Source organism: Bos grunniens, chromosome X, assembly GCF_055505025.1.
Source record: "Bos grunniens cultivar Pamir isolate PY7600 chromosome X, Bosgru_T2T1.0, whole genome shotgun sequence".
Taxonomy (NCBI): domain Eukaryota; kingdom Metazoa; phylum Chordata; class Mammalia; order Artiodactyla; family Bovidae; genus Bos; species Bos grunniens.
The window spans coordinates 68955850-68968430 of NC_141194.1; positions in this window are offsets into that span (position 1 = coordinate 68955850).

Consider the following 12581-nt stretch of genomic DNA (forward strand, 5'->3'; position numbering starts at 1 on the left):
TAGGGATTATAAATACATACATACATACTTTATAAATATTATTTCTAAATTGATTCGTTTTTTTTCCTTTTATGATTCAAAAAATTTAAAAATATGTATATATGATATCTTTATATGTATAAATACATATTGAACTCTCAGAAATTGTGCATAAATTTTTAGATGGCATAACCACCTCTCAAAAAGCACTAACATCATATCATTTCTTTTATATTTGTTTTCACCTAGATCAGTAAAATCTTGCTTCTTGAAGTTAAATATCTTTCCCTCTATCTTTAGTTCAATTTTTGTTCCCAAGCAGTTATGCTTAAATATTTGTAGGTACATGCAGTGAATCTGTGATACCTGCTAAATTACTGCAGGAACTGGGGCTATAAACTGAACAAATGTAGGTGAATGGCCTTGGTCCTAAAGGCTATAAGGGACTTTGACAAAACCAAATAGAGTGGCAGCACTGCTATTGGTCTTGGAGGTCATGGTATTTGAATTTTAGTACTGACACAGATAAGACTTCTTAACAGAATATTTTGGACATTAATCTAAAGTACTGAAAATCAACTCATGGTGGAAATCTCATTAAAGTTCAATACAGAAAAGTGTTCTTATACTGATATTTAAAATGCATATGCAATTATTTCTTTTGTCTTGTACATAATGCAACATTGTGTTGCATAGTTGCTGGATTTTGTCTGTTTTGTGACTTCCAAATGAAAATAGTTCCAAGAAAACACCTTATTAAAGCTATTTAAAACTCCCCAACACATTTTCATAAACATATAAATGGATTAAAGATTTAAATGTAAAACAAAAGTTTTTTTTTTTTGTTTTGAAGAAAATATAGCCAGATATTTAAAACATCTTGCATGGGGTTGGGAAAGTCCTTTCTAAACAAAAGACAAACCCAAAATCATAAAAAACAAGACATAAAAATGATTATAGTAAAGTTGCAGGATATAAAATCAACACACAGAAATCCCTTGCATTCCTATACACTAATAAGGAGAAAACAGAAAGAGAAATTAAGGAAACAATTCCATTCACCATTGCAACGGAAAGAATAAAATACTTAGGAATATATCTACCTAGAGAAACTAAAGACCTATACATAGAAAACTATAAAACACTGGTGAAAGAAATCAAAGAGGACACTAATAGATGGAGAAATATACCATGTTCATGGATTGGAAGAATCAATATAGTGAAAATGAGTATACTACCCAAAGCAATTTATAGATTCAATGCAATCCCTATCAAGCCACCAACGGTATTCTTCACAGAGCTAGAACAAATAATTTCACAATTTGTATGGAAATACAAAAAACCTCGAATAGCCAAAGCGATCTTGAGAAAGAAGAATGGAACTGGAGGAATCAACCTACCTGACTTCAGGCTCTACTACAAAGCCACAGTCATCAAAACAGTATGGTACTGGCACAAAGACAGAAATATAGATCAATGGAACAAAATAGAAATCCCAGAGATAAATCCACGCACATATGGACACCTTATCTTTGACAAAGGAGGCAAGAATATACAATGGATTAAACAAATGGTGCTGGGAAAACTGGTCAACCACCTGTAAAAGAATGAAACTAGAGCACTTTCTAACACCATACACAAAAATAAACTCAAAATGGATTAAAGATCTAAACGTAAGACCAGAAACTATAAAACTCCTAGAGGAGAACATAGGCAAAACACTCTCCGACATACATCACAGCAGGATCCTCTATGACCCACCTCCCAGAATATTGGAAATAAAAGCAAAAATAAACAAATGGGACCTAATTAAACTTAAAAGATTCTGCACAACAAAGGAAACTATAAGCAAGGTGAAAAGACAGCCTTCAGAATGGGAGAACATAATAGCAAATGAAGCAACTGACAAACAACTAATCTCAAAAATATACAAGCAACTTCTACAGCTCAATTCCAGAAAAGTAAATGACCCAATCAAAAAATGGGCCAAAGAACTAAATAGACATTTCTCCAAAGAAGACACACAGATGGCTAACAAACACATGAAAAGATGCTCAACATCACTCATTATCAGAGAAATGCAAATCAAAACCACTATGAGGTACCATTTCATGCCAGTCAGAATGGCTGCAATCCAAAAGTCTACAAGCAATAAATGCTGGAGAGGGTGTGGAGAAAAGGGAACCCTCTTAACACTGTTGGTGGGAATGCAAACTAGTACAGCCACTATGGAGAACAGTGTGGAGATTCCTTAAAAAACTGGAAATAGAACTGCCATATGACCCAGCAACCCCACTGCTGGGCGTACACACTGAGGAAACCAGAAGGGAAAGAGACACGTGTACCCCAATGTTCATCACAGCACTGTTTATAATAGCCAGGACATGGAAGCAACCTAGATGTCCATCAGCAGATGAATGGATAAGAAGGCTATGGTACATATACACAACGGAGTATTACTCAGCCATTAAAAAGAAAACATTTGAATCAGTTCTAATGAGGTGGATGAAACTGGAGCCTATTATACAGAGTGAAGTAAGCCAGAAGGAAAAACACCAGTACAGTATACTAACGCATATATATGGAATTTAGAAAGATGGTAACAATAACCCTGTATACAAGACAGCAAAAGAGACACTGATGTATAGAACAGTTTTTGGCTCTGTGGGAGAGGGAGAGGGTGGGATGATTTGGGAGAATGTCACTGAAATACATATAATATCATATATGAAATGAGTCGCCAGTCCAGGTTCGATGCATGATACTGGATGCTTGGGGCTGGTGCACTGGAATGACCCAGAGGGATGGTATGGGGAGGGAGGAGGGAGGAGGGTTCAGGATGGGGAACACATGTATGCCTGTGGTGGATTCATTTCGATATTTGGCAAAACCAATACAATATTGTAAAGTTTAAAAATAAAATAAAATTTAAAAAAATAAATAAAATTCAAAGATGAAGGAAGAGCAGTTGATGCAATCTATCACCTTTTCCAAGTATAAAATTTGGCTTTAATTACACTAATTAGAAAATAGACTAAAAACTGTGCAAAATTTTCCACAAGATAGTAACATAACTTTTTATGTTTCATAATCAGTTACAGAACTGTGAAATTCCCCACTGGTATCATTGCTAATTTATGTGTCTCATACTTAAATAAACTTACTTTAGCTCTGATAAAATAAATAAATAAATAAATAAAATTCTAAATATTAAAAAAATGTAAAATTTCTATATGTCAAAACAACAACCCATCATAAAACAAAATTAAAACACAAAAGTGAATGAAACATTTACTAAACAGGACCTCTTATTAATCAATAATAAAAAGATGAATGCACAACAGACAAAGGAATTTGACTTAATGCTCCTAACAGTTGGGACTCAATTCACAGAGGGTTTTTTTCAAGGACAACTCCTAAACACAAAGAACCTAGACTTTCATATACAAAGGCTTAGCTATCCTTTCACAAGACACGGAAGGGAAAAATAAACCTTCTAATTCTTTAGTTATCCTTGAGAAAAGAAAGAATAAATTAGTATGTTCATAGGTTAACCTACCACATTAGCAAATATTGTTTCTATAGTCAGAATCTCAGAATGTATCCAGATACACAGAAAACATAACAAAACAAACAGAAGCAAAAGTTTGAGCCCTTGGATATTATGCAGTGACGTGGTTCCTCTCAAGGGCCCTGCTGGTATGGCAGTGACTACACAGTAGCAACCAAGAGCTCCTCGGAAAGTCTTTCCCCAGGGCTACTTGGCACCAATATAAATCCTTTATCACTAACCTCAGTTGACCCTTAAGACTGCTCAGCAGTCCTACTCTATTTCTTTGGTTAACTTATGCTTCAATACTCTACAAAACATTTTCACTTTTTTCAAATTTCTAATCTTACAATTTCCCCCATTTTCCCTCTGGGTAGATGACCTCATTTCACAGAGTAGATATCAAATGGGCATTCTCCCAATTTTTTTCTGCTATGAAACATACAAGTTTACCACATTCTCACTTACTTACTGTGTCTTGTTAAAACAGGAGGTAGTTGCCCCTCCTATATTGAGTATATATTATTTCACTCAATAAATATTTGTTGCATGAATCAATCAGGAAGCTACTCTCACCTGCAGGCACAGTAAACATTTTCTCTGCAATCTTGGTGATTTCTTCTGGGTCTTCACTTATTCTATGTTTGTCCCAGTAAATCTAGAGAAGACATAAATACTACTCAACTGTCACTAGCCTGAGAGCTCCTTCAAGGCAGAGAATTTAATTTATCTTGGTATCTTCCATAGTTATGTACCGTGTCCAGTAAGTGTGTTTGTCCAAACAAGATGCATAAAAGAATAAAGGATTACCACATGACCTGTCTTTTGCTGCTCCTGCTGAGTTCATATCACTTGAGAAGCTTAGTTACACAAGAACAAAATCTCAGATGACAAATCCTTTAGACTTTCTCATTTTAAAAGGGAGCACAAGGCCTGGTTCTGCTGCTGTACAAGTGATTAGAACCAAGGCCGCCAGCCAGAGCAAGACCATATCCCTGCTTCCTTTTACAGAGAACAAAACACACAGTCACACACCCCACAATGGCAAGGGGGAAAATGACTGAGAATGAGATGTTGAGAAAGTGTAGCAGGGAAAGTACACTGCCCTCCCACCTCTTCCTGAAAGATTAGGATGTAGGCATTGAAAAACAGGAGCTGAGGAGAAAAGACAGGGACACTACTCATTTGTTGCTAGGAAGACAATCATATGCTCACCATTTCTCCACACACAATGCACTTTCCAAAAGACATGCCTCTACTGCCTCTAGGATTGAGGCGGACTACAGTTTTTAATTAGAAAGAAAAATACATCTACCATAGTAGAAAAATTGGGCAGCAGGTATGAAAAGGCTAGTGATAAGAAATACAATTGACCAGAAATACAACTCGTCAATAAGTACATGAAAAAATTTTCAACTCTAATATTATTATAGATTAAAGTAAAAATAATAAGATTCCATATTTGACTGAACAAATTGGCAAACATGAAAAGAATAATCACTAGTTGTTGGTGAAGATTTAATAAAATTGTTATTCTTATGCATTCCTCTAGTGGGTGCTATGGATAAATCTCTTTCTAAAAGGCAGTTTGACAATAATAAAAGCTTAACATATTTTGCGGAGAAGGCAATGGCACCCCACTCCAGTACTCTTGCCTGGAAAATCCCATGGACGGAGGAGCCTGGTGGGCTGGAGTCCATGGGGTCGCTAAGAGTCCGACAAGACTGAGCAACTTCACTTTCACTTTTCACTTTCATGCATTGGAGAAGGAAATGGCAACCCACTCCAGTATTCTTGCCTGGAGAATCCCAGGGACAGGGGAGCCTGTTGGGCTGCCGTCTATGGGGTCGCACAGAGTTGGACACGACTGAAGCGACTTAGCAGCAGCAGCAGCAACATATTTTGGGCTCCAAAATCACTGCAGATGGTGGCTACACCCATGAAATTAAAAGACGCTTGCTCCTTGGAAGAAAAACTGTGGCCAACCTAGACAGCATATTAAAAAGCAGAGACATGACTTTGCCAACAAAAGTCTGTCTAGTCAAAGCTATGGTTTTTCCAGTAGTCATGTATGGATGTGAGAGTTGGACTAGAAAGAAAGCTGAGCACCAAAGAATTGATGCTTTTGAACTGTGGTGTTGAGGAAGACTCTTGAGAGTCCCTTGGACTGCAAGGAGATCCAACCAGTCCATCCTAAAGGAAATCCGTGCTAAATATTCATTGGAAGGACTGATGGTGAAGCTGAAACTCCAATACTTTCGCCACCTGATGCGAAGAGCTGACTCATTTGAAAAGACCCTGATGCTGGGAAAGATTGAAGGCAGGAGTAGAAGGGGGCGACAGAGGATGAGATGGTTGGATGGCATCACCGACTCAATGGACATGAGTTTGAGTACACTCCGAGAGTTGGAAATGGACAGGGAAGCCTGGTGTGCTGCAGTCCATGGGGTCGCAAAGAGTCGGACATGACTGAGCAACTGAACTGAACCAACATTTCCAACCTTATTCATAAGAGAAGAACAAATTAAAACTACAAGGAAATACCATTTTTACCTTGCTTATGAACAAAGATTTTAAAAAGATTGACAGTACATTGTGTTGGTAGCGAAAAGAACACTCTCATATATCGTTGATAACAGTGTAAATTGTACAACTTTTTTGGAAGAAAATTCACAATATGTATCCATAATTTAAACCTAAATGTTTTGACTCAGAGTAGTTAAGAATTTGTTCTACATATATATTCCCTTTTCCTTTCTAACACATTTATATAAAGGTGTTTATTACTGCATTGTTTTTAGTAACAGAAGATTGGAAACAAATGTCCTTCAGTAAAGCAGTGGTTGATTACATTTTGATATATTCAAATAATGCAGCATTGAGAAAAATGAGGCTTTGCCACTAACCTAGCCTTTGGATCCTCAAGAGAGCCTGTTTGCAGACTTCTGGTACTGACTCCTAGTTTCCTTTTCTAGCTTTCCTCTCAAGAGCAAAAGATTATGTTTGATACTGTCCATCTTATACAAATAACTTTATTTACACACACACATTATATAATGTTGGGTAGCTTTTATGTATTGTTGTTTAGTTGCTAAGTTGTGTCTGATTACCTTTATGAAAATGCAGAATTATGACCACTTGCAACTAACTGTGCTAACAAAATGAAGGAGAGTGTTCATAGTTCTTTTTATTTTATCTTATTGTGCTAAAATTCACATAACATACAACGTACCATTTAAACCATTATTAAGTGCACATTCCAGTGGCATTAAGTACATTCACACTATTGTGCAACCATTATTACTATCCATTTCCAAAATATTTTTGTTATCCCAAATTGAAACTCTATACTCATTAAGTAATAAACCCCTCTTTCTCTTCTTCCCAGCCCATGGTAACTGCTGCTTTAATTTCCATCCTTTGTATCTGACTACTGTAGGTATTCATGTAAATAGAATCATATAATAATTGTCCTTTTCTATCTGGTTTATTTACCTTAGCATACCGTCTTCAAGGTTCATTATTTATCTTTAGTATGGAAAATAAATGAAAAATAAGACATGGAAATCTTTCTAAGACATTTGAATGAAGAAAAGCAATATCATGTATATATTATGCTATCATTCATGTGAAAAGAAGAGGGACTTGGAAAGTATGGAGTAAAAGGGACACATTTTCAATTCCATATCCTGAATTTTGTATGATCTGAATTTTTATCAACCTACATATGTATGCATTTTCCATTAAATATTTTTTCAATGCCCATCCTCTTGAATCTAGCATTTTGACTGCCAGAATTAGTAGTAAGGAAATAACAAATTCTGAAAGATACAAAAAACTATTTCTTCAAGCATTATATGAAATGGTAAAAACTAGGAAACCATAGTAATGTTTGCAAATAGGACATTGATAAAATAAATGACAATAGGTCTATAAAACGGAATGCTATGCAGGCCTCATACAAATTTATTCATTTATTGAAGTGGAAAAATGTCAGCTCTGTGGAGCTCCAGGTGCAACACCCATATCCAGTGCCCTCCACAGGCATTTCTTGTTACCTGTGGTATGCAGTGTCTTCTGCAGTTTAGGCAGACTTCTGTTACCTAAAAAATATAGTCATGACCTGAAAGTAGAGAGTTATTTTATTTGGTGGAAATGTTTAGGACACTGAGCCAGGGACAGCATCTCAGCAGCTCAGAGAAAACCATTCCAAGGAGGCAGGAGGGGAAGTCAGGTTATATACAAGCTTGCAACAAAGGGAGGAGTGGACAGTCTGAACATCAAAGATCAGCTATCAAGTTAAGGAATTTAGCACTCTATATATGGGAAGATGCAAGCCTCTGGACTCACTGAAGTCATTCCTTTCACGTGCACCTCAGCTGTCTGGGGCCCATCCTGTTTCTTTGTTCACCTGGCTTCTTGCATTCCTCCAACTCCTCAGCAATCACTGTGGGAGTGGCAGCATCTGCCAGGTTGGATTGCAGCTTGGGATCTCTCGTTGACATTTGGAGGCCTGAAATCGCTGATGCCTGTGCCATTTCTTGTTGATTAATGTGGCAGGAGATATTTTCATTTCACACTTCCTTACTTCAATTTCAGCAGGTTTTATGTACCCAGGCAAAGATGGAAATACCTCAGAATAAGCAAAAGTGGTATTTAGTGACACTAAATAAGTATAAATATAGTAAATAAATCATTGTAACATTAACATTTTTTATAAGCAGTCTATTGTAGGCTTATGACTGATGGGAATATAAGGAGAAAATGAGGAAAGGGATGGGAAGTTAGGGAAGGTTGATGGAAAAGGGGGAATTGGGTAAAGGTGTTGTAGCCACGCGTTCCAGGAAACAAACTCAGAAAGACAATGCAGATAGTGGAGTGCAGTTTATTACACCAGCGGGCCCAAGGCAGAGTCTCCTCTTAGCCAAGGACCCCTGACCAGTTTTTGTGGAAACTTTATATACCCTAAGTGTATGTGCTCATACCCACCTCCCCACATTCCTTGAAACTAGTCTGGGACAAGGTAAAAGAGAGATACGATCAAAGTTAACACATGATTCATGTGTCATAAACGTAGATAAACAGTGGACATTTATCAATTGGCCTGTGGTCATACCCCAATAAGCATTATGGGATTTATGACTTTGTTCTGTTACAGAGATAATTAGCATATTCTTTTAGGCGACCGAGACTCTAGGTACAAGTCCTGAGTCTCTTTTATTTATTTATTTTTTTCCTTATTTATTAATTTTTAAATTTTATTTTATTTTTAAACTTTACAATATTGTATTGGTTCTGCCATATATCGAAATGAATCCGCCACAGGCATACATGTGTTCCCCATCTTGAACCCTCCTCCCTCCTCCCTCCCCAAACCATCCCTCTGGGTCGTCCCAGTGCACCAGCCCCAAGCATACAGTATCGTGCATCGAATCTGGACTGGAGTCTCTTTTATCCCCGGGAATGGGGTGGTGGTGGTGGTCTGGTTTTCCACTGGTATGCCGTTTCTATAGAAACCGGGTGCAAAGTTCAGAGTCCATTGGAAGGATGGCCATGTGTGTAGCCTAATGTTCACAGGCTGGTCCAAGATGGAGTCCAGCTCTGTCTGTTTCCTCCTTTAAAGGGAGGACTCTTTTAGATGATTTCAAATGGAAATAACCAGGGAGAGGTATAATGAGGCTGCCATTAAATTCTCCCCCAGATTGGAGCATAGTCATGTTGCCGGCTAAAATCTTGGCCTTCTCTGCCCACCGAAACCAAATGAAAAATACGGAGACAGAGTTTGGAAGAAACAGAAAGGTGGCTTTTATTCTCAGCCGGCGGAAAGGGGAACACAGTAGCCACATGCTTCAAGAACTGTGCCTCTGCTCCATGAGGGGGAGTCTAGGGGCTTATATAAGGAAAGGGCTATCAGTCAGGAGTCAGTGATGCGGAACGAAGGTGATAGGATCTTGATTTCCTCCTCTTGCATTGTTTCAAAACAGTCATAAAATGGCATTGGTAACCCAGTAATTGAATTTGGTAGTTTGGTGGCTCTGCAGCCTTCTTTCTGATACGTAACTACAAGGGGAAAGGTGTTGTAAGGGTAAACACCAGACAGAGGATGTATTTAGCGTAGAGTCAAAGGAGAAAATGTGAATTGTAGCTCCTGCAGAGTTAGGGGGCAGAAAAGCAAACTTAGTAATAGACATTAGAGTTAGGAGCAGTTAAAGTAAAAATACTAGGAATGTTCAGGCCTGCCCACTGTTCTCTTTATCCTCTTTTTTCTCAGGAAAGAAAGAGAAAAACTCATTCCTCTTTTTTCTTTCTCACTGCAACAATCACAAGACTGAATGGAGACTATTGTGTTGAGGCACTCCGAGCATGGGTTGAAAAAGAATTTCCAGACACAGAGTATTTCAGAAGGGAGTGAGTTTATTAAGAACAAAGAGCAGAGATAATGTGGGCACTGTGATCGCAGTGGGCTGACCACCTGATAGACCAGGGAAAGTCGACAGTTTCTGTGGGTTAATAGCCAACTTTTATAGCCTCAAGACAAAGAAAATTCCTGCTGGCAGGTTGGCATTAGGTGATTGGTTGGGGTGCTATAAGGTGCTTGCTGAAGTGGGCACCTTTGCCTAATTGGGAGTCAGGAAGCTTGTTGGTGATGATCAGAGGGCTTTTGGCAACAGTTACAAAGGGGCTTAGTCAGCTTCGCTAGTGGCTCAGATGGTAAAGAGTTTGCCTGCAATGTGGGAGACCTGGGTTTGATCCCTGGGTTGGGAAGATCCTCTGGAGAAGGGAATGGCAACCCACTCCAGTATTCTTGCCTGGAAAATCCTATGGATGGTGGAGCTTGGTGGGCTGCAATCCATGGAGTAGCAAAGAGTTGGACACGACTGAGCAACTAACACACACACTCAGTCAGCTTAGGAGGTGACCTTGGTCCTGGGCTCCACTTCTGTGGCTTTGGTGCAAAGCCTCATATCTGTGGCCTTGGGCAGGACTCAACATAATGCCTGTTTGTTCTCAACGTAGACAAAAATGTTTCAGATTAAATTTTAATGTTCTTTTGCTGAGAATTGAGTGCCTAAGGGATGACACAACTAGTATGGTTAGAAACCAGATTCTGTCCACTTCACCCTACTTCAGTGAGTGGCCACATCAAATGTAAACAACACTTCTTAGGGTTTTTTTTTTGATTGTTTTGGTACTGCTTCAGGCAGACAAATGGTTAACTGCTTACTTATGGGTGACCATTTTAATTTTCATAATAAAGCTGCATTTCCCCCAAATATATTCTTCAAATCAGATTGCTAGCTTATTTGAAAGTAAATCAATGAGGTTTAAATTAAAAAGGATTGGTCTTGAACCACTGGTTGAAGGAAGCTGTAATATAGTCAGTTTTTTCTGACTTGCTATTGGTATGAAAAAATTTATGTGATTCTTTTTCAAAGTCTGGAGTTGGGCCAAACTGGTATAGGACAAATCTCTCCAGCCTCTTTTTTTTTCAGATGGAGTGTTACTGAGTCCAAGTTTGCTCTGCTTGCCACATGTTAGACCAATAAAATCAAGAGATGAGGGGTTGAGACATGGAAGGGGCTTTATTTGGGTAGCTGGCTGATGGAGAAGATGGCAGGCTAGCACCTCAAAATAACTGTCTTGTCAGGGCCTAGATGCCAGGTTCTTTTATGGATCAGAGATGGGAGGAAGTAAGGAAACAAAATAAAAAAGACTATTCAATCCTTGCAAATATCTCCTAGAATGGCAAGCCTCAGACTGGGTGTCATGTTAGTTTCACTTCCTTAGAGTCCTTCACAGGTGATCAGGCTCTGGTTATCTCCTGAGGCAGGCCATTAGGTATGCCTTCCTGCCTGCCTGCATGCATGCATGGTCAGTTGCTTCAGTGGTGGATTACTCTTTGTGACCCCATGGACCATAGCCTGCCAGGCTCCTCTGTCCATGGAATTTTCCAGGCAAGAATACAAGAGTGGGTTGCCACTTCCTCCTCCAGGTGATCTTCCTGACCCAGGGATCAAACCCAAGTCGCCTGGGTCTCCTGCATTGCAAGCCGATTCTTTACCCACTGAGCCACCTGGGAAGTTACTATGTATGCTACAATAACAAAAGCAAGTGGCAAGATGAGAGTTAAAGTCACAGAAGCAGATCTAGCATGAATTTAAAATTAACCTTTCCTGGTTACCGAAGGAGGATGAGAATTCTATGGTAACCTCTTGGAGATAGCTGAAATGGTTCTTTCAGCTTAGCTCTCTGGCTGACATGGTTTTGCTATGTAAAGAAGACTGGAAGAGAAGCAGAAATCCCCACAGGGTAGAGGATCACATCTGGCCCAGTCAGGGTAAAAACAAAAATTGCACAGAAATGAAATAGTATTTGCCTTAGCAGACAAATTGAAAGAGCCAAATCACTTCCCTTTCAAATAAAAATCTGTACTGCTTTAGTTGTTTCCATCTCTTTATATTTTAATTAAAAGTGAAAATTTTACAAAATGCTTTTTTGTGAACAGGCATTTTTTTGAAGTTTTTTTAAATTAATGGATTGAGTTTATATTTTGACTTCTTCCCACACACTTCTGCATTTGTAAAATGGGGGATGAATGTACCTTATAATATTGTTGGATAAATCAGATAATACATGTGTTATGGGCTGAAATGTGTCCCTCCAGAATTCATACACTGAAGTCCTAACCCCCCAGTATCTCAGAACATGTGTGCACAGAGGAAAGACCCGGTGGGGACACAGTGAAAAAACGCTGGTCTACAAGTCAAGGGGAGAGACCTCAGAAGAAACCTTGATCTCAAACTTCTAGTCTCCACAACTCAGAAAATAAAGTTCTGTTGCTCAAGTCACTCAACTTGTGACATTTTCTTATGGCAGCCCTAGCAAACTGATATAGCATGTATAATACTTAGCATGATGCCTGTTCCATAATAAGTCTCATTGATTGTTTCCAATTTAATTAGAGCTTTTGATATGGAGAACTATCCCTGCCAGCCTGACTCCTTCATGGGAGATGCAAGACTTGTTAAAATTTAGAACAATTATTATTATT